This window comes from Dipodomys spectabilis, unplaced genomic scaffold, assembly GCF_019054845.1.
Source record: "Dipodomys spectabilis isolate Male_0828 unplaced genomic scaffold, ASM1905484v1 ptg000141l, whole genome shotgun sequence".
NCBI lineage: Eukaryota > Metazoa > Chordata > Mammalia > Rodentia > Heteromyidae > Dipodomys > Dipodomys spectabilis.
This window is the reverse complement of record NW_024870818.1, coordinates 2,875,713-2,902,307: the sequence shown is the minus strand read 5'-3', so window position 1 is coordinate 2,902,307 and position 26,595 is coordinate 2,875,713. Positions and strand designations below refer to the sequence as shown.

At 40.4% G+C, this 26,595-nt stretch overlaps 1 protein-coding gene across 2 annotated transcripts in view; it reads left to right on the top strand.

Annotated features, from left to right (window-relative positions):
• Nucleotides 1-1,464: 1,464 nt before the first annotated feature.
• Aftph (aftiphilin) overlaps nt 1,465-26,595 on the top strand; it is a 69,821-nt gene continuing 44,690 nt past the window's right edge. The window contains exon 1 of one of the 2 annotated variants that reach the window (XM_042691141.1): nt 1,465-1,690. The gene's annotated coding sequence lies outside the window, so the exon portion shown is untranslated. The remainder of the gene's footprint in view (nt 1,691-26,595) is intronic. The other variant, XM_042691143.1, reaches the window with a different exon arrangement.

The window sequence follows — 26,595 nt, the reverse complement described above, 5'->3', positions numbered from 1 at the left end:
TGTATGTGTGTGTGTGTGTGTGTGTGTGTGTGTGTGTATGCATATATATATTTCAAGTTTGCACAAGAACGAACCAGCAGGGGGCGAAATACAATAGGGATAAATTTGACAAGCCCTTGTAGATTTTGTCACTTTCGTGACTGAGCAATAACAAAACAGCACGCGCGCGCGCGCACACACACCTCCAGCACCACCACAAAGCAATTGGTACCCTAATTTAAAGTGATACGGCCTCCGTGTATCTTGCAGCGACTTGAGTTGCAAAAGCACCAGCGCAGGTCTGTGTTCGTGCTCCAAGTTAATTTGTCTAGGAGACTGTCGATAGCGGGCTAAACCGTGATCAACTGCTATTGTCCTGCTCTGTCCCCGACGTACAGAATTCCTTCCCTCAGAGGGAGGGACGGACACTTGTCTAGGATGAACGGTAGCTTTCTGTCCTGTTCCCCCCGCACCCCCGCCACCCCGTGGCTGAGTTTTGCTGTGTGGGAACTATTTTAAATCATTGAGATTATGGATGCGGAGGCTCGGCACACGTGGGCAGAAAGCGGAGCCGGCGGGTTCTGGTTTGTACGGTAGAGTCCTCACCCGTCATCTGCTGCAGGAACAACCCAGCAGCCTCCCCCCGCCCCCCCCCCGGCCCCCGTGCGTACCGGGGCGGGGTGGGGGAGAGTATCTAACAGAGTCATAACCCAGGAGGGGAAAGGGGGGTGAGAGTGCACAAATCAACTGCCCGGGCAGGACGGGCGCTGGAAAAGCATCTGGCGTGACCTCTGCCGGAGCAGTGCCGGGAGATGCTCGAGTTGATGGAAGCCCGGTGGAGGAAGACCCCCGGCGCCGTTCGTTAGCAAAGTCAGAGACGCCGCGTCCTCTTGTTGCGTTGGGTCTCGCCATCACCTCTTTGTTATTTGTGGACGGTCAGATTCCTCTCCGGCTGGCTTACAAGAAAACAAAAGGGACTCTAGCGTGGAGAGTCTGATGAACGCGGCCCTGCAGGGTTTTTGTGGCTGTTTTCTTTTGGTGGGGATCTGCTTCTGTATTCCCAAACCTCTGATTGTTTTGGTTTCATTTGGGGGAGACCACTCGGTCCCGGGCTGAACCCTAACGGCAAACCAGGCTGGAGAGCGTCGGTGCCCCGCAGCCGGCAGCGACTCCGCGGGCGGCGGAGGGCGGGCGGGCGGGCGGACGTCAATCTCTAACACTTCAGTGACTCACAAGGAAAGGGCAGTTTGCCCTCACCCAAAATGGCGGCCGACGTTCGGCGCTACGGCGCCTGCGCAGGGGTAAGCGTTCGGTGACACCAATTCCCCTAGTGTCCTCCTCCCCTCCCCAACCCTCCGCACCCACCAGCGCCCGGCCCCGACCTAGCCACCTGCGCCCGGAAGTGACGTATCGGCGGCAGCGGTTCCCCCGCTGCATGATGGGAGAGTGTGTGGAGTGGGCGGGGGTCTCCGCGGAGGAGGAGGCGGAGGAGGCGGCGGCGGAAGAGGGCGGAGGGTAGTGGGATGGGGGTCCCGCGGCAGCGCTGAAACTCCGGGTGGGCGTCCATGGCGCTGCTGCGCTGACAGGGCTGGGGACAGCCTGCCTTCCGCTCTCGCCAGCTCTACGTCCGAGTAGCCGGTCCTTCCCCGGGGAGCCAGTTCCTCCCCGGGCCCCTGAGCCATGCCCATCGCGGCCGCCCCGGACGAGCCAGGTAAACGCGGCCGCTCCGCTCCCCCAGCCGCGCGGGGTGAGAGGGTGCGGGGACCCGGCCCGGCCCACCAGCCGGCTCCTCGCCCTGGCCTGAAGCACCTGCCCGCCGCGGAACCGGGGACGCGGGACCGAGCCGGCTCTGCGGGCCTGCGGGCTTCGGGCTCTGCTCTTTTACGCGGCGGGCGAGGGGACGCCGCTGGCGGCGCCTGAAAGCGCACGGCACGGTCCGGGCTCGCCCTCGCAGGCTCCGATCGGGGGAGTTGGAGCCCATCCCGGTCCTGCCGCCGCGGACTCGCCCTGGCCTGCCGCCGCCACCCGCCCGCCGCTTCCCGGGAGCTGTGGAGAAGTTTGGGGCTTTGCACGGGCTTCCTCCTTCTCCCTACCCCCCACCCCTCCCCTCCCTCGTGACAGGTGTAAACACTGCCCGCGGCGCCGAGGCCCCAGGCCGGCCGCGACCGGAGGGGGCCGAGCCCCGCGGGTTTGGAATCCACCCGCCAGCAGCGGAGACGACCCCCCCCCCCGCCCCCAGACTGACATCGTCTTTTGGGGGGCGCGGAGGCGGGAGACTTTTTCTGATCTCTCCTTGAACTCCTCCAGAAACCATCTACGTCTGAAAGTTGAGCCATTATTCTTTACGCGTCCGGCTTGGCAGGTGCTGCGCCTTTTCTTGCTCAGGGCAGGGTCAGAGGGTGAGTGTGTTGGGTTCTTTCTCCCTTTGGAGAACGGTGAGAATAGTTGTGGTCTCCTTGTCAGTGTATTCAAGTCATTCCTTGGTTTCCCGTCTTCTTTAGGGGTTGCAGGGAGGACTCTTTTTAAGTTGTAAATATTTTACTGGAGGGAGGGGGAAGGGATGGAAGCGTTAGTTCCGTTTCGAAATGCTCACTTGAGAAGAAGTACATTTTTTTACACAAAACTTTTCCACGGGCTACTTCTCATAATCCGAGTTTTTTTGTTGTTGTTGTTGTGGGTTTTTTTTTTTTTCTCCACCCCGCTTGGGGAGAGGTTCGCAGTTTGATGTTACATTTGTTACATTTAATTGTTGCTTTCAGTTTAGCTGGGTGAATACTTGGAAAACTCTAGGTGAAACAATTATTTCAACTCCACCGCTTTGAAGTAGTTAGCACAGTTTACTTACGACTTACTTGTTTCACCAGGCTTAAATGTTGTCCTTTGTACTAGTCGTTTCTAGCACTTTGCAGAAGTATACATGTTTCAACAAGATATCTGTGGTGATCTTCTAAGTTTTCTCCATGAAGATCTTTCACTTGCCGTCCAAGATCCTGCATAAAAATTTCTAGACCAGTAAATGATGCCTACTAGATACTCATTAAATATAGCTATTTCTCTGTGTATTGAATTAGATCAATTTGTCTTCAGTCACACACACACACACACATATAAATACACGTCATTAAAAAAATCTCTTGAAAGAAATTGACTGGATTCCAGATAGTATGTAGGACACTAAAGTTTTGACGTTTTCTGATCTCTTTACCTAGACACTAAAATGATAATGGTCCTATGCAAAACTAAGCTAATGTGTTGCATTGCCAAATTCTACTGAATCCAGTTTTTATAAAAATTATATAATCTAAATGAATCCTTTTTTAAAACATTTTAAAATTTTATTCTGCTTAGTTAAAAAAAAACACAAGAAAAATAGTGCTTAACAGGCAGTCTTTCAGTAGCATCTCACTAAGGAAATTTCCCTTGTCTCCTAACCCTCCTCTCAAATCACATAAAAGAAGGCTTCAAAGTATTTAGATATTTTAAAAATCATCATGAATTAGTTAGGCCAAAAATTTATATTTGATTTTAATGTTACCTCGTTTGTAAATTAAACAAAAAAGCTTTTTCTCTCTATTGTTAGTACCTTCAATTCCTCTATATACAGGCTAGGGAGCCTTTTCAGCTTCAACTTCGTAATTTGGTTTTAAAGAAAGTTTGAAAACATCTGGCATTATATGGATTTTACACATAACATTTTTGTACTTACACTTTTCTTAGCATATGTTTATAGATAGACACACATAATCACAGGTCCTTTTACAAATTTGTATGTTTATTGCTAACATGATATGCACTGCTTCCCATGAACAAGAAACTTCCTGTTTTGTTTTTGTTTTTGTTTGTGCTGCAGAGGAAACCTCAGGCCCCTCACATGTTAGGCAACCGCTCTGTCACTGAGCTACAATCCCAGCTCAGGAAGATACTTTTTAAAATGCTTTCTATGCAGTATATTAATTCATTTAATCCTCACAGACTGTAATAGGTAGTGCTGTCCCCATTTCTTTCCAGGGGAAACTGAGGCACAGAGATAGTAAATTGCCTAAAGAAAACAACTGGTAAGTTACAGAGTAAGGATATAATAGATCATTTATATGGTTTTAGAACATGTAAAATTTAGAATGAATCTTTAGAAAAAAATCAAGTATATTTGGTAAAACAAAACAAAAACAAAAACAATTGCATGGTAGGTACTTCATTATTCACTCACCACCATGCTTTGTTATATGCTTGAAATCTTTCATGGTAATATTTAAAGTTTAGGTGTTGAACTGCAAAACATGTTAGCATGACATGTCTGTCAGCATTGTTTCAGAAGAGAACAGGGAAGAAGTTAGTGTTGTTTTGTATTTTAAAAGCTTCTACCTTAAACATATTTGAATGAAAAATAGCAGCCAGGCATGGTGGTGTACGCTTATAATCCCAACATTCAGAAGGTAGAGGCAGGAGGATCTCCAATTTGAGCTGAGCCTGGGCTACATACTCTTATCTCAAGAAATAGAAGAGAGTGTAGTGGAGGACTTAAGCAGCTCAAGTGGAGAGTGCTTGGCTAACATGCTTAAGTCCCTCAAGTTTCCGACCCGTATTGAGAGGGGAAAAAAACAGTTAGTTTCTCCAGGTTTCTCTGAATTAACTTCTCTTGCCTTGGCTCCCCTCTAATTGCTACCACCATCTTAACACCCTCTATAACTACTGAGGTTGCATTTCCTCCCCCCCCCCTTTTTTTTTGTTGGTTATGGGGCCTGGGCATTGCCCCATAGCTCTTCAGCTCAAGATTAGCATTCTACCACTTGAGCCTCAGAACCACTTCTGGTTTTCTGGTGGTTAATTTGAGATAAGAGTCTGCCTGGGCTGAGGCATGATCCTCAGATCTCAACCTCCTGAGTAGCTAGGGTTACATGAGCCACCAGCACTCAGCAGAGTTTGTATTTCTGGCCATACCCTATTGGTATCCTGACTAGGTTAATTCTGTGGGAAAGAGAAAAGGTCAGAAACTATTCAGTTGGAGAGGAAGAGGGGCCATGAGGATTCATTGCTCATTGGTTCCAGAGAAGTGAAAAGAGAAGGAAAACAAATGCACATCTATTCTTACAATTCACAACTTCCCTCATTCCAAATAATAACTTAAAGGTAAGCTTTTTAAAGATAAATTGCTAATAGATTAAAAGTCTATGTGTTTAGAGCTTAATTTACAAGCACTGTATTAGTGGAAAATTATGTAGTAAATGGATAGATTTTCTATAGATTATATTCACATAAATGTAGCATGTTACAAGGTATTTCAATGAAATAACTGCTATCACCATGTTATCGTCTCCCTTTCTTTCTTACAAGAGTGTACTGAACACTGCTATGATTGACTCTTCTGGGTGCTAGGATACTGAAATGAACAAACAATCTCTGTCCTCTTAGATCTTTGTTTTCATGTGTATGTGTTCACGCATACACACATGCACAAACATGCAGGCTTGTATGTATTTGGGACAGAAAATAATAGCAATAAGATTGCAGTGGTGGGTCACACCTGGAACCCTAGCTAGCTACTCAGGAGGTTGAGATTGAGAGGATCCAAGCCAGCCCAGGCAGAAAAGACTTTGAGACTCTATCTCCAAAATAACCAACAAGGAACAGAGCTAGAGAAATGGGTCAAGTGGTAGAGTGCCAGCCAGATACACAAGTTGAGTGAGCATGAGGCCTAAGTTCAAGCTGATAAAGAAGAAAAAAAATTACAGATGAAGTTAATATGAAGAAAAAAGAATCAGTTTGTACAGTATGGGAATATCCCTTTTCCACTTTGGGTTAGGGATAGTCTGAGGTTGGAGAGAATTAGTGGAAGTTTCTGTTTAATGAAGGATAGGGTTAGAGAAGGCTTAAAACCTGAAGGAAACAGAACAAATTAAAAGTGTTAGAGGCAGATTAGTCAAACTATCTATGGCAGGGAAATCTGACGTATTTAGAGTAGAATGAGCAAATAAGAAGTAGGGATAAAATCAGTATTAGAGGTGAGTGCAAAATGTTGGAGATACCTTATAAAAAAAAGTCTAGTGACTTAAATTTATGTGCAATGAGAAATAACTGCAGGGTTTTTGAGTAAAGGTGTGAGATAATTAATGCTGTCAGAAGGACTTTGGGAGGAGAGAACAGGAGGATTGTGGTTTGAGACCAGCATAAAAATTTAGGGAGACTAATTTCCTGTGGAATTGTGAACAATATCATGGTCCCAGCTGGGCCCAAAATACCAGATCCTATCCTAAAAGATAACTAAAGCAGAAAGGCTGGGAGTATGGCTGAAATGGTTGAGTGTCTGCCAACTAAGCAGGAGGCCCTGAGTTCAATGCCCATTATTCCCCCAACCCCCTCAATCTGTGTCTGTCTGTCTGTCTGTCAGTGGTAGAATATACTTGCCACATGCAAAACCCTCGGTTTAATCCCCAGCATCTCCTCAAATAAAAGGAGCTATATGGCTGATGTTTAGAAACGTAGACCAGGAATAAAAGAGTGGAAGCAGAAATACTCAATTTAAAGGTGTTTACGGTGTTACCAGTTCCAAGATTCTAGTGGCTAGAACTAAGGGGGTATCAATAGAGGTAATAAGAGGTGGTAGAACAATTACTTGAATTGGAAATGTCTATCTCTCCATTGCTAAATTCAAAACATTTACAGAAGCACTTCCTTCTGAAAATTGAAAGCTGCCACACTGTTATTCCAGCCCACAGCCTACTCCCTTTAGTTGTCCTACCTGGGGATGGGACCAGTACTGAGTTTAGAACTCAGGGCCTCTTGCTTACTATTGCTAGATAGATTCTTTGCCTGGGACACATTGCAATCCTCCTGTTCCCCTTATTCCCCCTCCTCACTCCCTCCCCGGCAGTAAGCATGCAGTGTAGCACCATCATGATTTTCTGCTAAAATTGGTATCTCATTACTTTTTTGCCTGGTCTAGCCTCCAGCTGTGATCCTCCTAAACTCCACCTCCTAATTAGATGGGATTAGTTTTGACCCAGGGTGCTCAGCCCTGTCCTGTATTCTAACCAGACTCAATGACAGGTCTTATTGTGCCTTTATAATGGCTTCATGCTAGATCTTTGGTGCTTATCTTTTCCCCTACTATTTAATTTTTCTCACTTCAAATTTGTTCTCTTTCATGAAACTACTTCTTTTCACCATTTCTCCCTTCCCAATCAAGTGTGATTGAGCTTTTTTTTAGAATCTTGATGGCTAAATTTTAATTTGTATATTTAAGTTTACTGTCCTGTTGAATTAGTTCCCTTAATTAATTGTAAGTTTCATTAAGTTTATGACTCCTTTTGCTCAGTTTTGCATATAGTAGACGCTGAGTGAATAGTGATGTGTGTATATATATATATATATATGTGTGTGTGTGTATATACACATATATGTATATATAATTTTTAAAAAATAGTCTTTTACAGAAACAAAAAGCATTGTGGAAAATAAAAAAGGAAAAGGCACATTTTAAAATAAAACTCACCAGGCGCTGGTGGGTCACGCCTTAATCCTAGCTACTCAGGAGGCTGAGAACTGAGTTCAAAACAGCCCAGGCAGGAAAGTCTATGAGACTTATCTACAATTAACCACCAGAAAACTGGATGTAGTGCTGTGGCTCAAGTGATAGAGCACTAGCCTTGAGCTGAAGAGCTTAGGGACAGTGCCCAGGTCCAGAGTTCAAGCCCAATACCAACAAACAAAAACAAAAATAGAATTCTCACTGTTAATAGTTTATATAATAGTAAATATTTTTCCATACATCTTTAATATATTTATATGTGTGTATTTATGCCAAAATGAAATCTTATGCATACTATTTTAAAGATTGATTTGTTTAGTCATTTAAACTAATGTTTCAGGCTATATTCAAATTTAGAAATATGCTTAAATTATCTACTCTATACTATATTTTTCTGGTTATTAAACTTATGAAAGATAGCATTCTAGAAAAATTTGAAAACTGTAGTATGGCTCATGATTGCAAGAACCCATCTGTTTTAATGTCTGGCACAAAGTAGCATTCAGTAATAAAAGTTGAAAGGAGCACTGATAACTCATACTTGTAATCCTAGCTACTCAGGAGGCTGAGATCCAGAAGAGTAAGATTTGAAAGTAGGTCTGTCAAGGCTGTGTGTGTAGCTCAGTGATAGAGTGAGTGCTTAGCATGTGCAGGGCCCCTGGGTTCAGTTTCCTAGGGTTTGTCTCTATCTCCAGTTAACAGAAAGACAAGCTGGAAGATGGCTCAAGTGGTTGATTGCCAGCCAAGCAAACACTCCAGCTAATCAAGTGTACGACCCTGAGTTCAAACTCTTAGCACTGATTAATTAGTGATAATGATAATAATAATTTATTGCTGTTAAAAGGAATAATAGAAGGGAAATACCACTCATCATTGTGTTACAAAGAGAAAGTGAAAACCATTTACATTTGATTCTCTCATCAGTAAATATGTGTGTCATACACACATGTACCCATGTATGAATCATGTAAGTTTTTCTTTTATGTACTGTTTTCTCATGTTAGTAGGATCTATAAAACATTAATGACGGGGCTGGGAAGGTGGCTCAGTGGTAGAGCGCTTGCCTTGCATGCTTCAGGCCCTGGGTTCGATTCCTCAGCACCACATAAGCAAAAAAGAAAAAAGCCGGAAGTGGCGCTGTGGCTCAAGTGGTAGAGTGCTAGCCTTGAGCTGAAGAGCTGAGGGACAGTGCCCAGGCCCAGAGTTCAGGCCCCACGACCGGACCCCCCCCGCCAAAAAAAAAATTAATGACTCTGTAGTTTCAGGTTATTTTGCCATTTCTCACTGTGTTTTTCCAGTGGTGGTTTTGTCTGTTTTTATTTGTATATTTTTGTGTGTTTGTATTGGGGCTTGAGCTCAGGGCCTGGACGCTGTCTCTGAGGTTTGTTTTGTTTTGCCTCAAGGGTAGGGCTCTACACACTTTTGAGCCACAGTTCCACTTCTGGGTTTTAAGTGGTTAATTGGAGGTAAACATCTCCATTTCTTGCCCTGCTGAAGTTATACTTTCTTAGTACATGTTCTTTTTTGAAGTAACTGGTTCTAGCTGGGCACTGGCCTTAAACACAAAAGAAAAGCTGAGGGACCTAGTTCAAGCCCCAGTACAAGCACCAAAAAAGAAAAACAAAAACCAATTCTGTTAGGTGCTGGTAGCTCCCTGTAATTCTAGCTATTCATGAGGCTGAGATCTTAGGATCTCAGTTTGAAGGTAGCATGGGCAGGATACTCTGTGAGACTTTTGTCTCTAATTAATGGCCACAAAGCTGGAAGTGGAGCTGTGGCCCAAGTGATAGAGCACTTGAACATAAAAACTCAGGCCCTGAGTTTAAGCCCCAGGACCAGCACAAAACAATAACAATAACAACAAAAACAGTAACTGAATCTGTAAGAAATACAGATTTATCTTCTATAGTAAGTGTAATACAATATCACTAAGCACATGTGGTATTTGAAATGAAGCTAGTCCATATAAAAGTGTAAAGTGCATACAGATTAAAAAAATCTAATGTGAACTATATTAATAATGTTTTATATTGATTACATGGTAAAATAGTACTTTAAAGCAGGTGGGGTGGTGGTGGTATCTTCCTGTAATTTCACTTATTCAGAATGACCATTAGTTGGGCACCACTGTAGGTTAGCTGGTGAGACCCTTTCTCCAAAGGGGGAATAATTAATACTTTGGGTTAAGTAAAATATATACATACAAATGATAGATACAGGTACATATGATTATAGAAAACAACTTCTATTAATTTTTCTTTTAATGTAACTACTAGAAAATTTAAATTTGTGAGTATAGTTTTTATGTTTCAGTTGGACTGTGCTACTCTAGAATGAACACTGACTTTATAGAAAAGAAATGTAAGATTCATTTTATTGTTCTAGATTACTAAATACATTAGTTTTTGGGGGGTGGGAGAAGGCTGTTTGTTTTTAAATCACAGATTATATTTAAGCGTCTTGATATGTTTTTCATGACATGTACAGTTTGAACAGCAATTTTCTGAATTATTTCAATACAAATGATAACTTACTACAATTCTTACATACGGAAAAAAATATGTATAGGAGGACTTGGGAAGATGTTAGAAAGGGGCTGGGAAGGTGCTCAGTGGTAGAGCGCTTGCCTTGCATGCACGAGGCTCTGGGTTCCATTCCTCAGCACCACATAAGCAGAAAGAAAAAAGCCGGAAGTGGCGCTGTGGCTCAAGTGGTAGAAGCGCTAGCCTTGAGCTGAAGAGCTGAGGGACGGCACCCAGGCCCAGAGTTCAGGCCCAACGACTGGACCCCTCCCCCCCCTCAAACAAAGATGTTATAAAGCTTGATCCCTCACCTAAAAATTGATGAATGTACATGATTGTTTCAGGCAAGAGTAATTCAAGTGAAAGACTGTGGCATAAGAGAATGTTGTCTGTCTCTTACTGAAGGGAAGCCTGGCTAAGAACATTAAAACAGGTAGTAAAGGAGCTAACTGTATGACCTTAGGGATAACTGTGACATTGAGGGCTATGTCCAATAAACACTTCGAAAACATCTTTATTTGTCCATATTTGACTTTTAAAAAGATTGCTTGGGTTGTAAATGATTAATACTGGAGAGAGTACTCTAGATGATGATGACAATTTAAAGTCAGAGCTGGAGATACTGTGTATTTAAGAGATTCATTAGTTAAAACCCTCCCTCCCTCCCTCCCTTCCTTCCTGCTCTCTGTCTCTCACAAACAAGCTAAAAACTTTCTTTAGAGCTGCGTGCCTTGTGACTCACGCTGTAATTCTACTTAGGAAGCTGAGATCTAAGAATCATGGTTCAAAGCCAGCTCAGGCAGGAAAGTCCAGAAACTTTTATCTCCAATTAACTACCAAAACTTCAGAAGTGGAGCTGTGGCTCAAATGGTAGAGTGCTAGCCTTCAGCAAAAATGAGCTCAGGGACAGCAACCAGGCCCTGAGTTCACACTGTAGGACTGTTAAAAATAGATAGATAGATAGATAGGTAGGTAGGTAGGTAGGTAGGTAGGTAGGTAGGTAGGTAGGTAGGTAGGTAGACAGGTAGACAGCAACCAGGCCCTGAGTTCACACTGTAGGACTGTTAAAAATAGATAGATAGATAGGTAGATAGATAGATGCATGCATACATATGCATATATAAATATATAATGTATGTATATATTTAATATAATATAATATTTATATGTATATATAAATATTAGAGATAATGGACTGTGAAGAGTTTTATCAAATATACCTCTTATGCTTCTGATTTAGTCTTTCATTGAGTTAAAGAACCCTGGAAGAGGACAAAGGTATAAGAAGAGTTTGAGATCTATTCGTGGGGGGGGGGGGGGGGGGGAGTGTAGGGAGGGGCATGTTTGAGCTTTTTTGCTCAAGCCTAGCACTCTTAGCACTTGAGCCACAGCTCCACTTCTGGCTTTTCTGATGGTTAGTTGGAACCTTGTGGACTTTCCTTCTCCTGTCTGACTTTAAACTACGATCCTTAGATGTCAGCTAGGATTATAGAAAGGAGCTACCAGTACCACCTTTTTTCTATGTCGTCTTTTGTTAGTTTGTTGTGATTTGGTGGTGCTGGTGTTGAACTTAGTGCCTTGTGCATACTTACCAGGCATCCATCACTGAACTGTACCTCCCTCCATCTGATTCCTAACCCCCTGAGCTGTGTTGTTGTTAAATTCAGTTTAATGTCATAGGAAATTCAAGTGAAAGGATTTGGCAGACAACTGATTTGGCTGGATAAACCTGGGAGCCCTACAGTCTAGTAATTATGAACCATAGGTACATGTTTACAGAATGTTGAATAAGGAGACAGCCTGCATAAGCTTTCCCTCAGCATTCATGGAGAATTTAAGGATACTACTGCCTACCATACATACAGTTACCAAAAATCTATAAAAACTCAATTCCCATAAAAATAATGTTACTATTTTCCTATTATCTAAGCACTTTCTTCCACATAATATAAATCATCTAAATAATATTTAGAATACCTAATACAATGTAGATACTGTATAAATAATTCATATACTATTTTGTTTATTACAAGAAAGCTTTTTAAATGTTTTTCAGTACAGGCACGTTTTTCCTTATTTCTAATACTCAGTTGTTTGATTTTTTTTCACATGAAGAACTTATGGTTATAGAGGGCAGACTATGCTACTAACTTGACAATTTAGTTCAAGAAATTTGCAGTTTGTTTTCAAGTATCTCTGTAAAAGTGAAAGAAAGAAGATCAGATAAGTACTACTGATGGACAAATATGTAATCAAGTAATCTTACACAGTGCTTATTTGATGGTTTGGAAAGATGTATATTCATAGGTGTGTTATATTTCTGTGTTGATCATCTTTTAATATTCTCATTCCTTCCCCTCTCTAGCACCCCCAGTCACACAATTATATACACATTCTCCTCTTTTTTTCTGTGCATATATGCATGTATATGTATCCTCTGTAATTTATGTATACATTTATCTTTTAGGTTTATTGTCCACCTATGAGGGAAAACGTGAGACTATGAAACTTGGTATTGGTAGAGCCAGTAAAATTAACTAGGAAAAGCAAAAACATGTAAATTAAAAAAAAATTAATCTATCTCAGTTTGCTTCTGTGACGGTATACTATCACTACCAAGTATATAAAATAGTATCTTCCAGATAGATAAATGTAGTGGAGACTACATTTATATGATCAAAATAAAGATAAAATGTCTAGTGATTACCAATAAATATAAAACCCTAATTTACTAGTGGATTTAGAGTGAATTTAAGCATTAAATTTGTTACTTAAGAAAACAATTTGTTGGTAGCCCACCACTATAATGCTAGTTACTTGGAAGTTCAGGAGGATCTCCATTTGAGGCCAGCCTGGGCAAAAAGTTAAGAGACTGATCTCAACAGATAGCTGGGTGCACTAACACATGCCTGTTATCCTGGCTATGCAGGAGACTGAGATCAGGAAGAACATAGTTCCAGACCAGTCTGGGAAAAAGTCTAAAGTCTCATGTTCTCCCTCATAAGTAGATGGTAAACTGAAAAGATAAATGTATACATAAATTAGAGGATCATATATATATATATATATATATATATATATGTATACATACAGTTATATACATGCATGTATGCACATATCTATCTGCTCAGAGAGAAGATGGAGAACAATTGTGTGACTGTTTGAAGGTGATAGAGGGGGAAAGGAATGAGCATATTAAAAGATGAACAATGCAGAAAGTATAGTACACCTATGAATGAAGATAGCAAAACTCACTGAAAGCTGGAATGACTGGGGCATGGGGATGGGGAAAGTGAAAGTGAACAGGGTAAAGGAGGATGAATGTGGTCAGAATATGTTCTGTGCATATGTGAAACCAGAACAATGGAGCTTATGGAGATTGACTTGGGGAAAGGGGAAAGGAGGAGATTGATGGAGAGGGTAAGTCTAACCAAGATACATTGTGAATGTACATGTACATGTCAAAATGTAACCCCCCTTATACAACTAATTGATGCTAATAAAAGAAAATATAAAAAGTAAAAAACTAAAAGTTCATAATACCTCATCTCAACAGGGCAAGACTGTCACCCCATCTAAAATAGGACGTGTAAATAGAATGAAGGTTCACGATGGCCTAGGCAAAAAGTAAAACCTTATCTCTAAAATAATCAGAGTAAGAAGGTCTGGCAGGCTCAAGTAGTTGAGTGTCTGCTTAGCTAGTACAAAGCCCTGAGTTCAGACCTCAGTAAAAAGAGAGTGAGAGATTTTAACTCTTTTTTTGGTGGGTGGGTGCGGGGATATTAGGGCCAGAACTCAGGGCCTCATACTTCCTAGGCAGTGCAATATCACTGAACCATGCCTTCAGCCTAGATTTCACTGGTTATTCCTGCTTCTCAACTAGGCATCATGTTGAGACTTCCCACTGACTTTAAAGCTTCCCATTTTAACTGGGATCAGAGGCATGAGCTGTAGCTTCCAGCTTTGCCCTGTGGAGATGGAATCTCAAGGGTTTTTCTGCTGGAGCTGGCCTGGCACCTGGATCTTCTCAGTGTCAGCCTCACATATAGCTTGAGATGATAAGTGCATGCCATAGCACCTACCTGTGGATTGAGATAGGGTTTTATGAACTTTTCTGCCAGGGCTGGTCTCAAATGTGATCCTCCCATTCTTAACCTCCCAAGTAGCTAAGATTATAGGTATTAGCCACAGTGCCTGGCTCATCTTGTGTGTGTGTGTATGTGTATGTGCTTGAGTGCATGCTAATCCTGAGATATGTACTCAGGGCCTGGACACTTCCTGACTGAGCTTTTTTGCTCAAGGCTAACACTATACCCTTTTGGCTTTTTAGTGGTTAATTGGAGTTTCATGGACTTTCCTACATGGGCTGCCTTCAAACCATGATCCTTAGATCTCAGTCTTCTGAGTAGGTAGGATTACATATGTGAGCTACCAGTATCTGACCTTTTTTTTTTTTTTTTTTTTGGTCAGTTGTGGGGCCTGAACTCGGCCTGGGTGCTGTCCCTTAGCTCTTCAGCTCAAGCCTAGTGCTCTACCACTTGAGCTACATCACCACTTCCGGCTCTTTGTGCTTATATGGTGCTGAGGAATTGAACCCAGGGCCTCATGCATGCAAGGCAAGCACTCTACCACTGAGCCACCTCCCCAGCCTTGTACCTGACTTCTTTCTTTGCTTTTCTGTTTTTTTTTAACTTGTTATAATTGAATTTTGTTCCTTTAAAAAAAAATTAGCTAAGTGTTAGTAGCTAACACTTAGTTACAGACATGAGCTCATGTCTGTAATCCCAGCTACTCAGGAGGCTGAGATCTGAGGATCACAGTTAGACCAGCCCAGGCAGGAAAGTTGGTGAAACTCTTATCGCCATTTAACTACCAGAAAACCAGAAGTGGCACTGTGGCTCAAAATGGTAGGGCATAATCCTTGAGTGAAAAAGCTCGGAGACAGCACCGAAGCCCTACGTTCAAGCTCCAAGACCAACAAAAAAAAGAAAAAGAAAAGAAAGAAAAATCAGGCAGGACATTGGTGGCTCTACATCTTTAATCCCAGCTACTCAGGAGGCTGAGATCTGAGACTCACAATTTGAAGCTAGCCTGGGCAAAAAAAAGTTTCTGGTTTTTTTTCTCCAGTTAACCACCAAAAGGCCAAAATTGGAGCTGTGGCTCAAGTGATAGAGTGCTAGCTTGAGTTTTTTAAAAAAATCCAATCCAGGGACAGTACTGAGGCCCTGCGGTCAAGTTCAGGTCTGGTGCGTGTACACACACACACACACACACACACACACACACACACACACACACACACACACACACACACACACACACTTCTGGTGCGTGTACACACACACACACACACACACACACACACACACTTCAAGTTTTAAAATTCAAGTCTTTGTCCTGCCTGAAGTCTAAGCAGAATATTTAAATATTCATTGCTTTGTACATGTTCCCATGTTTTGGATTCATCTAGACATTATGTGCAACAGAGAAAACAACTTTCTCATTAGGTTCAGACATTTACTTGAAATACAATGTGTTATGCCTAAATAAAAAGCTGAGATTTCAGTTAGATGACCAATAAGTGGTTTTTGCAAGTGGAAGGCAATTTTTAGTCACTATTCATATATTCATCTCAAAGTTTATTTCTAACTCTGATTAGTTTTTAAACATGGTTTTTAAAAATAAGACTATGGCCTTTAAATTATATATATTTGCACATATACACATATCATGTAAATCTTCAAAAAGAAATAAAGTCATAGGCTCTCTGATTAGTACTAGTAATTAAATATTTCAGAAAGTTTCCCATAAATCTAGGCTGTTACCTGAAATAGTTACTTCTTATTTCAAGGGTTGTTAGAGTAATTACATTTATTCCTTTAAGTAAATTTTCTTAGTTGAATTTAAAGAGAAGTACTGAAAATTTTATGTTGGGAATGCTTTATTTATTTATGTATTTATCTTTTGGTTGTAGGGCTTGAACTTTGGGTCTGGGTGTTGTCCCCCAGCTCTTCAGCTCAAGGCTAGTGCTCTACCACTTTAGCCACAGCACCACTTCTGGTTTTCTGGTGGTTAATTGGAGATAAAAGAGTCTCATGGACTTTGCTGTCCCAGCTGGCTTTGAACCGTGATCCTCAGATCTCAGCCTCCTGAGTAGCTAGGATTATAAGTGTGAGCCATAATGGTGCTGGCATTTTGAATCTCAAGAATATTAAATTTCTTTCTTTCTTTCTTTCTTTTTTTTCTTTTTTTTTTTGGGTCCGGTCATGGGGCCTGAACTCTGGGCCTGGGCGCTGTCCCTCAGCTCTTCAGCTCAAGGCTAGCACTCTACCACTTGAGCCACAATGCCACTTCTGGCTTTTTTCTTTTTTGCGTATGTGGTACTGAGGAATTGAACCCAGGGCCTCATGCATGCAAGGCAAGCACTCTACCACTGAGCTACCTTCCCAGCCCCAGAATACTAAATTTCTTAATGATATTTTCAGAAAAATATAAGCAGCAAACCTTTTAACAATATGTGTGCTGTCATAACAGTTTTTAAAAGGTAGTTTGACTGATTTAGCTATATCATTAATTTTGCCAGTTCAATTTAGAAATTTTTGTCTTCCCTGGGAGTTTAACATAGTATTTCTCAGCCTTAGCTAGCCATAGTATCATCTTTGTAAACTGTTTTTAATGTACAGATGTCAAGGTCTACCTAGTTTATTAAAGACACACACACACACAAACTTCAAAGTTGACAACCATTGGTTTTAGAGCATAAAATGGGAGAAAAACTTGGAAATAAAGATAATATGATTTGCTTTGTTAAATTTACAAAAGAAGGAAGGTAAATTTGACAAGCAGCATGACGTAATGAAAAGAATACCAGTGCAGATGTTAGAGCCCTACTTTCCACGAGTAAGCATCTTGTGTAGTATGTATCACACAGTAACTCAGTAATTGTAAGTAATCTCATTTCTCCAGACCTCATAGAAAACATCATTCCTGGGGAGGGTTTTAAAGGCTTAGTAAATGGATTCTTTGCACAAAGACTAGAAGAGAAGATATATACAGCAGCTTAGAGGTGACATATTTCTCTGGAGCAAAGAAGAAATCTTGACTAAAGTAGTTTCAAGTAGAATAGAGTAGTTTGGCTTGAAATAATGAGGTCCTAAGATATTAAAACAAAAAAATCCTATAAAGAAAGAAAGAACTTTTAGCAAATTAGTTGGTTAATAATATAACCATCTTAATTGTAAGCTTCAGATCAGGAAGCTGTTCACTTGTTATGCTGGAAGCAACCATTGATTTAGAGGAAATGGAAAAGTAAAGAATACTTTTTTATATTTTGGACTAGGACTTATTTCTGTTTTTAATATCAGTTTAGGGAGTCATCACCAACTTCTAAGTAAAAATGAAATCCACCTAAAAACAATCTGAATACACTCAGTAAATACTGATTTATGAAACTTAAAAAATATAGGGGGGGAGTTGGGGAGGTAGGGAGGGAAGGGATGGTAGAGGCAAAACAAAGGACGTGACAATGCTCCATAAGATAGATATGTACTCATTACTCATGTAACTGTAACCCCTCTGTACAGTATTTTTACAATAAAAAACATATAAAAATATATATGCTGGGTCCTATGTAAGATGAATTCTTTGGATTATGTGCGGGAAAATTGGAAGATTCTTCATCATATGACAAGCTAATTCTCAAGTCATGTCTAACCAAAAGTATTTGGTAGGTTGCAAATAATAAGTGTTTTCTATTTTTTGCTTTTAGCCTTTAGTCTTTTTACCTCCTGGGGAAAAGTAAAACTTTAAACAAATGAAGCAAAAGCACCATTAAAAAGGTCATCTGGCTAGAAATCTGTTTGCCATGGAATTCTTTCCATAGTTTGCAAGGAGTTATCAGTGCAGAGTCCACCTGGATCTTGACAAAGCTTTGTTTTATAATCCCTTCAAGAATGTCATTGTGTTTTCTTACCTGTGACTTGTGTATAATTTTATTTAAGCCTGCTTTTTTTTTCTAGTTTCCTCATATGTCTACATCATCTTTAATGGATGATCAGAGGAAAAATTAAAATGAAACTAGTATTACTTGGGAAAAGTTAGTTAGGTGTAAATCTGCTATTGTACAGTCAATATTTAAGGCCATATTTATGAGGTTTAGCTACTTCATTACCTGTCAGTCAGGTAATTGAGTTATAACTACATTAGGTTGCAGTTTTATAACTTTAATAGATAATTCTTTTTTCTAAAAGATGACTTGCTCTTATGACAGATGTTTGTAATTGTATATAGAACAGCACTGCCAAAGAACAGCTGTCAATGTGTGCATTTTTTAGTTAGAATTGCAGTATTTAGTTTTGAAAGTCCACAAAGTAGTTGTGATTTTTTTTTTTATTGTGAAAATACTGTACAGAGGAGTTACAATTACATGGGCAAGATAATGAGTACATTTCTTATCAAGAATTGTTGCCTCCTCCTTTGTTTCCCCTTCATATCCCTTCCCAACTGTTCCCCTCCCCCCGCCCAGCCATAACCCCAAAGTTGTAAAGTTTGTTTTTCAACATTACAACTTGTACATCTCTGTGATTTTTTTTTTAATTCTTGGAATATCCTGGTCTCTTAAGGCTTAACTCATCAGTCTAGAAACATATAGCAAGAAATTTTAATTTAAAATTAAGTTTTAATTTTAATTTAAAACATAACCATAAAAAAAAATTAAAACCTGTCAAATGTTCATATCAGCTAAGTGCAGAACCTCCTGTGGGAGTTTTCATGAAGTACTAGAGAAAGTTTCTGGGGGAGCAGAGAAAAGAGAACAAGGGGAATTAGGTGGGCTATCCAGAGTAGCATCACTCTCTGGTGTCCAGGATCTTGAACTGACACCTCCATTTATGCTAAAAAAAAATTGCTTGAAAGCAATTAGGTCTGTTAAAAACACACTAACACATTTTTGTCCTCCCTCAGTTTTTTTCCCCCTAGCTTGTTCGAAAAGTACCACCTCTTAACAAAGGAGGAGGCTACAATGCTTGATAAGAAATGTACTCATTATCTTGCCCATGTAATTGTAACCCCTCTGTACAGTATTCTCACAATAAAATAAATTAATTAATTAAAAAAAAGTACCACCTCTCTCAATATATTTTCCCCCCTCTGGATAGCTTGTAGTACAAAGAATTGCATTCATTTTCTTTCATATTCATCACATTTTAGCCCCGTTTAGCTTGGGTTTGTATGTTTCCTAACTTTATTTGGTGGGAACATTGAAACCAGAGTTAGTGAACACATTCAAGAGCAGTCAGAATAAATGCAAGAACAATAATGTATTCAGTCCTACTGTGAGCTAGGCCCTGAAGATGCAGCGGCAGCCACAGAAGCCTGTGCCCTAGCCACATAACATTCAGTCTTGAACTCAAGGAACTTACAGGAGCAGTTTCAATGAAGTCATGGGGTGGAAGCCAGAGTATGCTAGAGTTCAGGACTGAGTGGGGAGATTAAGAAACTCTATAGTGAGGGGCACTAGAGGAGCACAGAGGGAAATCTTTTGTTTAGAGGGTTCAAGAGTCTTAAACACCTTTAGCTGAAGAGAAAGAATTATTGGCCATGAAGAGTCCCTGAACCACAATTGAGAACAAAAAGAGAAAAGGTCCAGGAATTCTCTAAAGACAAGTTGGTGGATGTAAGCAAGGTTTTGTGTGTGTGTGTGTGTGTGTGAAGGCATAAATTTGAGAGAGTTCTTCTGCCTCTTAGTTTAGATTTTATTTCATGGGCTGGGAAAGTGGCTCAGTGGTAGAACGCTTGCCTTGCATGCCTGAGGGCCTGGGTTCGATTCCTCAGCACCACATAAGCAAAAAGAAAAAAGCCGGAAGTAGAGCTGTGGCTCAAGTGTTAGAGCGCTAGCCTTGACCTGAAGAGCTAAGGGACAACGCCCAGGCCCAAAGTTCAGGCACCACGACCAGACCAAAAAAAAAAAGAAATACTCATAGATTTTATTTCATTGTAGTTTCAGGGATATGAGAGTAGAAAATTATAGTGGCTAATTTATTTTGTTATACAAATGAAACTGAGTCCCAGGGAAGAAAAAATTCTTTCCAGGAGCTAATGTATGTGTCCTCACTGCTGCTTCTGTTTTGTTGCCCTTGTTATCAGTAATTAGCTAACTTATATTACTTGTTCCATTTCAAATTGAAGTCATTTTTAGGGAAAATAGCAGGTTCTCAAATATGGTCAGTGTTAGGTCTGCCCAGGAGAACAGCCCCCCCCCCCCCTTCCTCTTCCTGAAAGACAGCACATGCCTTATCACCTACTTGAAACCAGTAATCATCTGTCAGTCACCTGACTGTGAGTCAGGAAAGCACCCCAGACTTTGAGGTCACTTCATCATCCACTGAGGTCATTTACTGAACAGCCCCTTCAAGCCTCCTTTGGGCAGTGAGAGGTTCTGAGATTCCCAGATTCTGAGATCACTTCTGTATCTGCTGTGGTCACCCCGCCTCCCTACAGTTCCCTATATAATCCCTCTCAACACAAGTTTCCTCCTCTGCTCCCTTCCTCTTCCTTCCTCTCCCCACCCCCCTCCCCTTCCAACTTGTGAGGGCCAACATTTTGCTCTCCTCCCAATAAACTCTTTTCTGCCTGAACCACATGGTAATCTCCTTTTTGCAAACCTTATAGTCAGTTGATAGGACAATTTAGGATCTAATTTTATTAATGTATTGTGTTTAATTTTTACACAAAACTACTCAAGTATCACTAATGTATTATTACAGACTTATGTACTTATAATGTTCAAAGAAATTGTTTTCATAAGTTTTTTTAAAACTAACTTCTAAAATGATAACTCTTATTAGGTAATTCAAACCTGAAGGGTAAGTATGTGTAGCTGCTCATGTAATTGATGGTATGTATGTGATATTTGTACCATTGTGAATTATCCTTACTGATATGAAAACCAGGAAAGCAAACTTTTGTTGTCCCTTTTGGCAGTCTACCTTTTTAGGATGATCAATTTAGGTATAAAGATATTTTGGTCTTGTTTTCATTTGTACATATTTGCTATGTACAATAATTTTGAAAAAGCTTGGTTTCTTGGCATTGTTCTATTATACTTTCTTCATCTTGTAAAAGTCATTTTTTTCCTTCTAAATGTCAAATCTTATGAACAACTTGGAAACCTTTTGGGGAAAATTATAATTCTAATATTTGCTACCAATCATTTCTGTAATGTTTGAAGTCAGTTATCAAAATTTGATTAGCTAATGGTTGCTTTGATCTTCCTTGAGTTTATTAGTGTATAATCCTAAAAAGCTGCAAATGAATATATGCCTTTTTGTCTGTTATTTACACTAGAAAAAATATGATTACTGACTGTACAATCACTGGTAGTAATGAATTTATTGTATCTACTATTTTAGATGGATTAACAGATTGAGTTACTGATTGTGGTGATAATGAAATCTCTAGTGCTGAGTAAAGACCACTCATTACCTATCCTGGGCAAACTGGTAAAAGTAGTATAGAATAAATGTAAAAGCCTTATATAAATATCATAAATGATATTATGGTCTTTTTATAGTTTTTATTGTAAAAATACTGTACAGAGGGGTTACAGTTACATGAATAAGGTAATGAGTACATTTCCTATCAAGCATTGTTACCTCCTCCTTTGTTTTCCCCCTACCATCCCTTTTCTCCCCCCCACCCCCAAGTTGTAAAGTTCATTTTCAACATAGTGTCTTGTACATTTCATTGTTACAATGGGTCAACCTGTATCCTTATTTAAGCATTTTGTTATTTCCCTTCCCTTCCCCAAATTAGAAAAATTCAGGGCACGGACATCAAATACATTGAAAACAGGGATTATTATACTGTGGGGGAAGAACATACAAGAGAAAAAAAAAATCACATAGTACATTTTAAATACGTTAAAAACAATAGGAAGAGGGGCTGGGAAGGTGGCTTAGTGGTAGATCGCTTGCCTTGCATGCTTGAGGCTCTGGGTTCGATTCCATAACACCACATAAGCAAAAAGAAAAAAGCCAGAAGTGGCGCTGTGGCTCAAGTGATAGAGAGCTAGCCTTGAGCTGAAGAGCTGAGGGACAGCGCCCAGGCCCAGAGTTCAGGCCCCACGACAGGACACCCCCCTCCCAAAAAACAACAACAACAACAACAACAAAAACAATAGCAAGAAAGCAAAAACCACTTGTGTCCCTATCTTAGGGTTCATTTCACTTAACATCATCTTATATGGTCATATGTCCATAGCTTTTGTCCTTTTCTGCTTGTCCTAGACTTATACTACTTATTTCAAATAATGGAAACCATGGGACCTATGTTTCTTTTGGCCTGGCTTACTTCACTTAATACAGTTTTTTCCTAAGTCTTTCCATTTCCTAACAAATGGGGCAATGTCATTCTTTCTGATGGAGGCATAGAATTCCATTTTATAAATATACCACATTTTCTTGATCCATTCATCTACCTAGGGGCATCTGGGTTGGTTCCCTATCTTAGCTATGGTAAATAATGCTGTTATAAACAGTTGTGCTGATAGCTTTAGAATAGCTTAGTTTGTGATTGTGTGAGTAAATGCCCAAAAGTGGGATTGCTGGGTCATAGGGGAGCTCTATGTGGAGTCTTTTGAGGAACCTCCATACTACTTTCCAAAGTGGCTGAACAAGTTTACACTCCCACCAACAATGCATTAGGGTTCCCTATGGTCTTTCTTTAAGACATAGTAAACAAAGCAGAAATGTAGGCTAGATGGGCAGATGCATTGACAGAGGGTTTTGACATCATGTTGAAATTACCATACAGATATTACAGTAATATTTCTGGTACTACGGTAAAGATTATGAAGAATTTGAACTTAATTGTTCCATTTCTTAATTGCTTATATAACATTTTAATTTATTTTTCTAAAATGAAGGGGAGTTTTTTGTTTGTTTGGTTTGATTTTTAGACTGTGATTTTAAAACATTTTTGAATGTGTGATCCATTAAATATACCTTGTTACTATGGTTTACTATCAGAGTCAGGCAGATAAATATAAAGTTGTCTTTGGGGGGGGGGGGGGGCGGGAGTCCGGTCGTGGGGCTTGAACTCTGGGCCTGGGCCGTGTCCCTCAGCTCTTCAGCTCAAGCCTAGCGCTCTACCACTTGAGCCACAGCACCACTTCCAGCTTTTTTCTTATGTGGTGCTGAGGAATGGAACACAGGGCCTCATGCATGCAAGGCAAGCACTCTACCACTGAGCCACCTTCCCAGCCCCATAAAGTTGTCTTTCTTTTCCCTTATCACTAACTTTCTTGTTTTTGTTCTCCTCTAGCCCCCAACTCAGTTTCTATAAAGTAAGTTTGGAGTGAAGAGTCCTGGTAAGGCTAGATTGTATTGTCTAGGTCTGCCTGTTGGGCCTTGAAATGTGATATATATACATTGATTAAGCTGGACTGGTTCTCCATAAAGAATGGGGGTTTCTCCTGCAAGTTAAGTGTTAAGCAAGTGTTTAGCTTACCAAGAAGGACAAGTTAACTACATGGTGTTTGATTCTGGGAGATTCCTAGAGGGCTTTTACTTAGGAGATACAAATAGCACCACCACCAAATAGGAGCCCCAAGATTTTTGGTTAGATAATACCTGAGTGTAGAATAAGAAAGGATAGGACAGAGGCAGGGACTGACTATACCGTTGAGGAATATGTAAGGACTATATACTTTTGATTCCACCCAGGCTTTTTTTGCAGTGCTGGAGTTTGAACTTTAGGTCTTGTGCTTGCCAGACAGGCACTTTTCCACTTTAGCCAGACTCTGCCACTTGAGCCACAGCTCCAATTCCAGCTTTTTGATGGTTAATTGGAGATAAGACCCCCACAGATTTTCTTGCCCAGGCTAGCTTCAAACTTCATATATGACCTTTCTAACTGGCTTACAGGTGTGAGCCCCCAGCTCAAGTTTGGTATAGGTTTAATAGTTACTGTGAAACAGTTTTCTAGATACACCCTCATCAATAAAGTATGAGAATTACAGTTGTTCCTAGCCAAAGTGATTCTGATAAGAATGATTTAGTTTTAATGTTAGCCATCCTAATGGGTAGAATGTGGTCTTAATATATATCTTAGGCCAGCCTGGAACTTCAGCCTCCCAAAAGGCCAGGATAAGCCACCCAAGTGAGGCATGAGCCACCAGTCCTGCCTCTTCACATAGTTTTAGTGAGCATTTCTCTGATGACTTTTCATATGTTTATTGGACATTTAGATATATTCTCTTTTTAAATACCTGTTCAGGCTTTGGCTTTTTTTTTTCTCTTGGCTTGTCTCACATTAGCCTATAGGATTTTTTTTTTTTTTTTGGTCCGGTAGTGGGGCCTGAACTCTGGGCCTGGGCACTGTCCCTCAGCTCTTCAGCTCAAGGCTAGTGCTCTACCACTTGAGCCACAGCGCCACTTCCGGCTTTTTTCTTTTTGTTTATGTGGTGCTGAGGAATTGAACCCTGGCCTCGAGCATGCAAGGCAAGCGATCTACCACTGAGCCACCTTCCCAACCCCCCTATAGGAATTCTTTATGTATTCTGTATACAAGTTTCTTAACAATGACTGGTATTGCAAGTAGCTTTTCCCAGGTAACAGCTTGCCTTGTCACTATTTTAATAGCATCTTTTTGATGGAAAGAAAATTTTGATGTCCAATCTATCAGTCTATTTAGTGCTTCCTGTTTCTTGTTTGAAGTATTTTTTTCCCTCATGATCACTACAATTTCTTTTTCTAGAAGAATTTTATTTTTCACATTTAGGCCTATGATCTATTTAGGCTCATTTTTATGTAAAAGGGTAAGTAGAATCAAAATGTTTTGTCTTCCATGTGTATATTCAGTGAGTGAATTATGCTTGAAAAATCCATCCTTTCCATATTATACTGCAGTAGGCATTTTTTGTTATCTGATAATTTAAGTTCCCCATTTTGTTTTCTACCCACCACCCTTTAGCAGAATTGGGGTTTGAACTCGGGGCCTCAAATTTGTTATGCAGGTGTTCTACCAGCCTAACTTTGTTCTTCTTGAGAACCTATTTGTTGTTGTTGTTGTTACTGTTTTTTGTTTTTTGTTTTTTTCCAGTTCTAGGGCTTGAACTCTGAGCTTGTGTGCTATCCCTGAGCTTCTTTTGCTCAAGGCAAGTCACAGCATCACTTTTGCCTTTTTGGAGTAGTTTATTGGAGATAAGAGCCTCCTTGTTTCCTTCCCTGGCTGGCTTCAAACCACAATCCTCAGATCTCAGCCTCCTGAGTAGCTAGGATTACAGGCATGAGCCACTGGTACCCAGCTGAGATCCTATTTTTAAATGGAAAAAAAAAAAAAAATCTCAGCTAACAGCTCCATTCCTTCTTTCTTTCCTTCACCTTCCTAAGCCCATCTTGCCTCTTGACTCAAGAGCTTCCATCCAGCCTGCAGACACATCATCTCTTCTTTTCGAGGGCCATTTCAAGTGCAGCTTCTCTTCTGGTGAAAGATTAATATTGAATCACCTTTACACATACTGTGCTCTGTTGCCATGACTGCTAATTTGGCACAGGCTTCAAGTCTATTACTGATGGCTACTGGACTTGTAGACTGTTTCTCTGACTTACATTGTCTCTTGTCATCTTAACAAGTCTATGAATTCTCCATGAACAAATCTTCAAAGTACTCTGCTCTGATTTATTTAGCATACTCTATTTATTACCCAGTAATGAGCCCCTTGTGCCAAATATTTGTATTTATTGTGGCTCGAATGTTCCCTAGCTACCAAGACAATGGGCCTATTACTTGTTTACTCCCTTTTAACAGATCTTGGACTAAGCAGACATAGAAATAGCAAGTTAAACACAACCCTGGCACTCCCTCTGGCTCTCCATCTCTCTCTCTCTCTTTCTCTCTTTCTCTCACCCCATCCCTTCCCCCTCACTCCCCTCCCCCCCCTCAGGATGAGCATACCTTTTGGTGTGGAGTAAGTACTTCATTCCAAAAGATGAGGAACAATTACTGAGTTTGTTGTATGCCAGGCACATTATTAAAGTAGCTTATCTATTCCTTACAACTCTCTTTTAAAAAGTTCCATCTTAAATAGAAGTATTTAAAACCCATATTTTCTGTGTTCAAAAGAAAGTGAATAATCTAAGTCAAACTTAATTTATAAATTCATTATACAAGGAATAACATTAATTAGCATAAAGCTACTTTTAAGTAGAGTTGGCCTGTACAGGAGAATTTTCTGGAAAGTCCTGAGATGCCTGGTATTTTCTGAGGGTTTCTGAAGGGTAAGTTGAACCAGAATCAACCACTGCTTCAACATCTGCTAGAGAACATACAGCAGCCAGTGTTCTTCCTATCAATAGGACACAGGGTTGAGAAGCACAGAGATGTCTATAGCATGAAAGGGAAAATATAGCACCTTGCCAAGGTGTGACAGAAAGAGAGACTACTTCCTGTGTTTTTGCCTTCATTACAGATTTCTTGATTCATGTCTTTGTATTGCGTTTACAGCTAATTTTGAAATAGGCCCTGAGCCAATAAATTATTTCACTTTTAAGACAATCAGAGGTTTTGGAA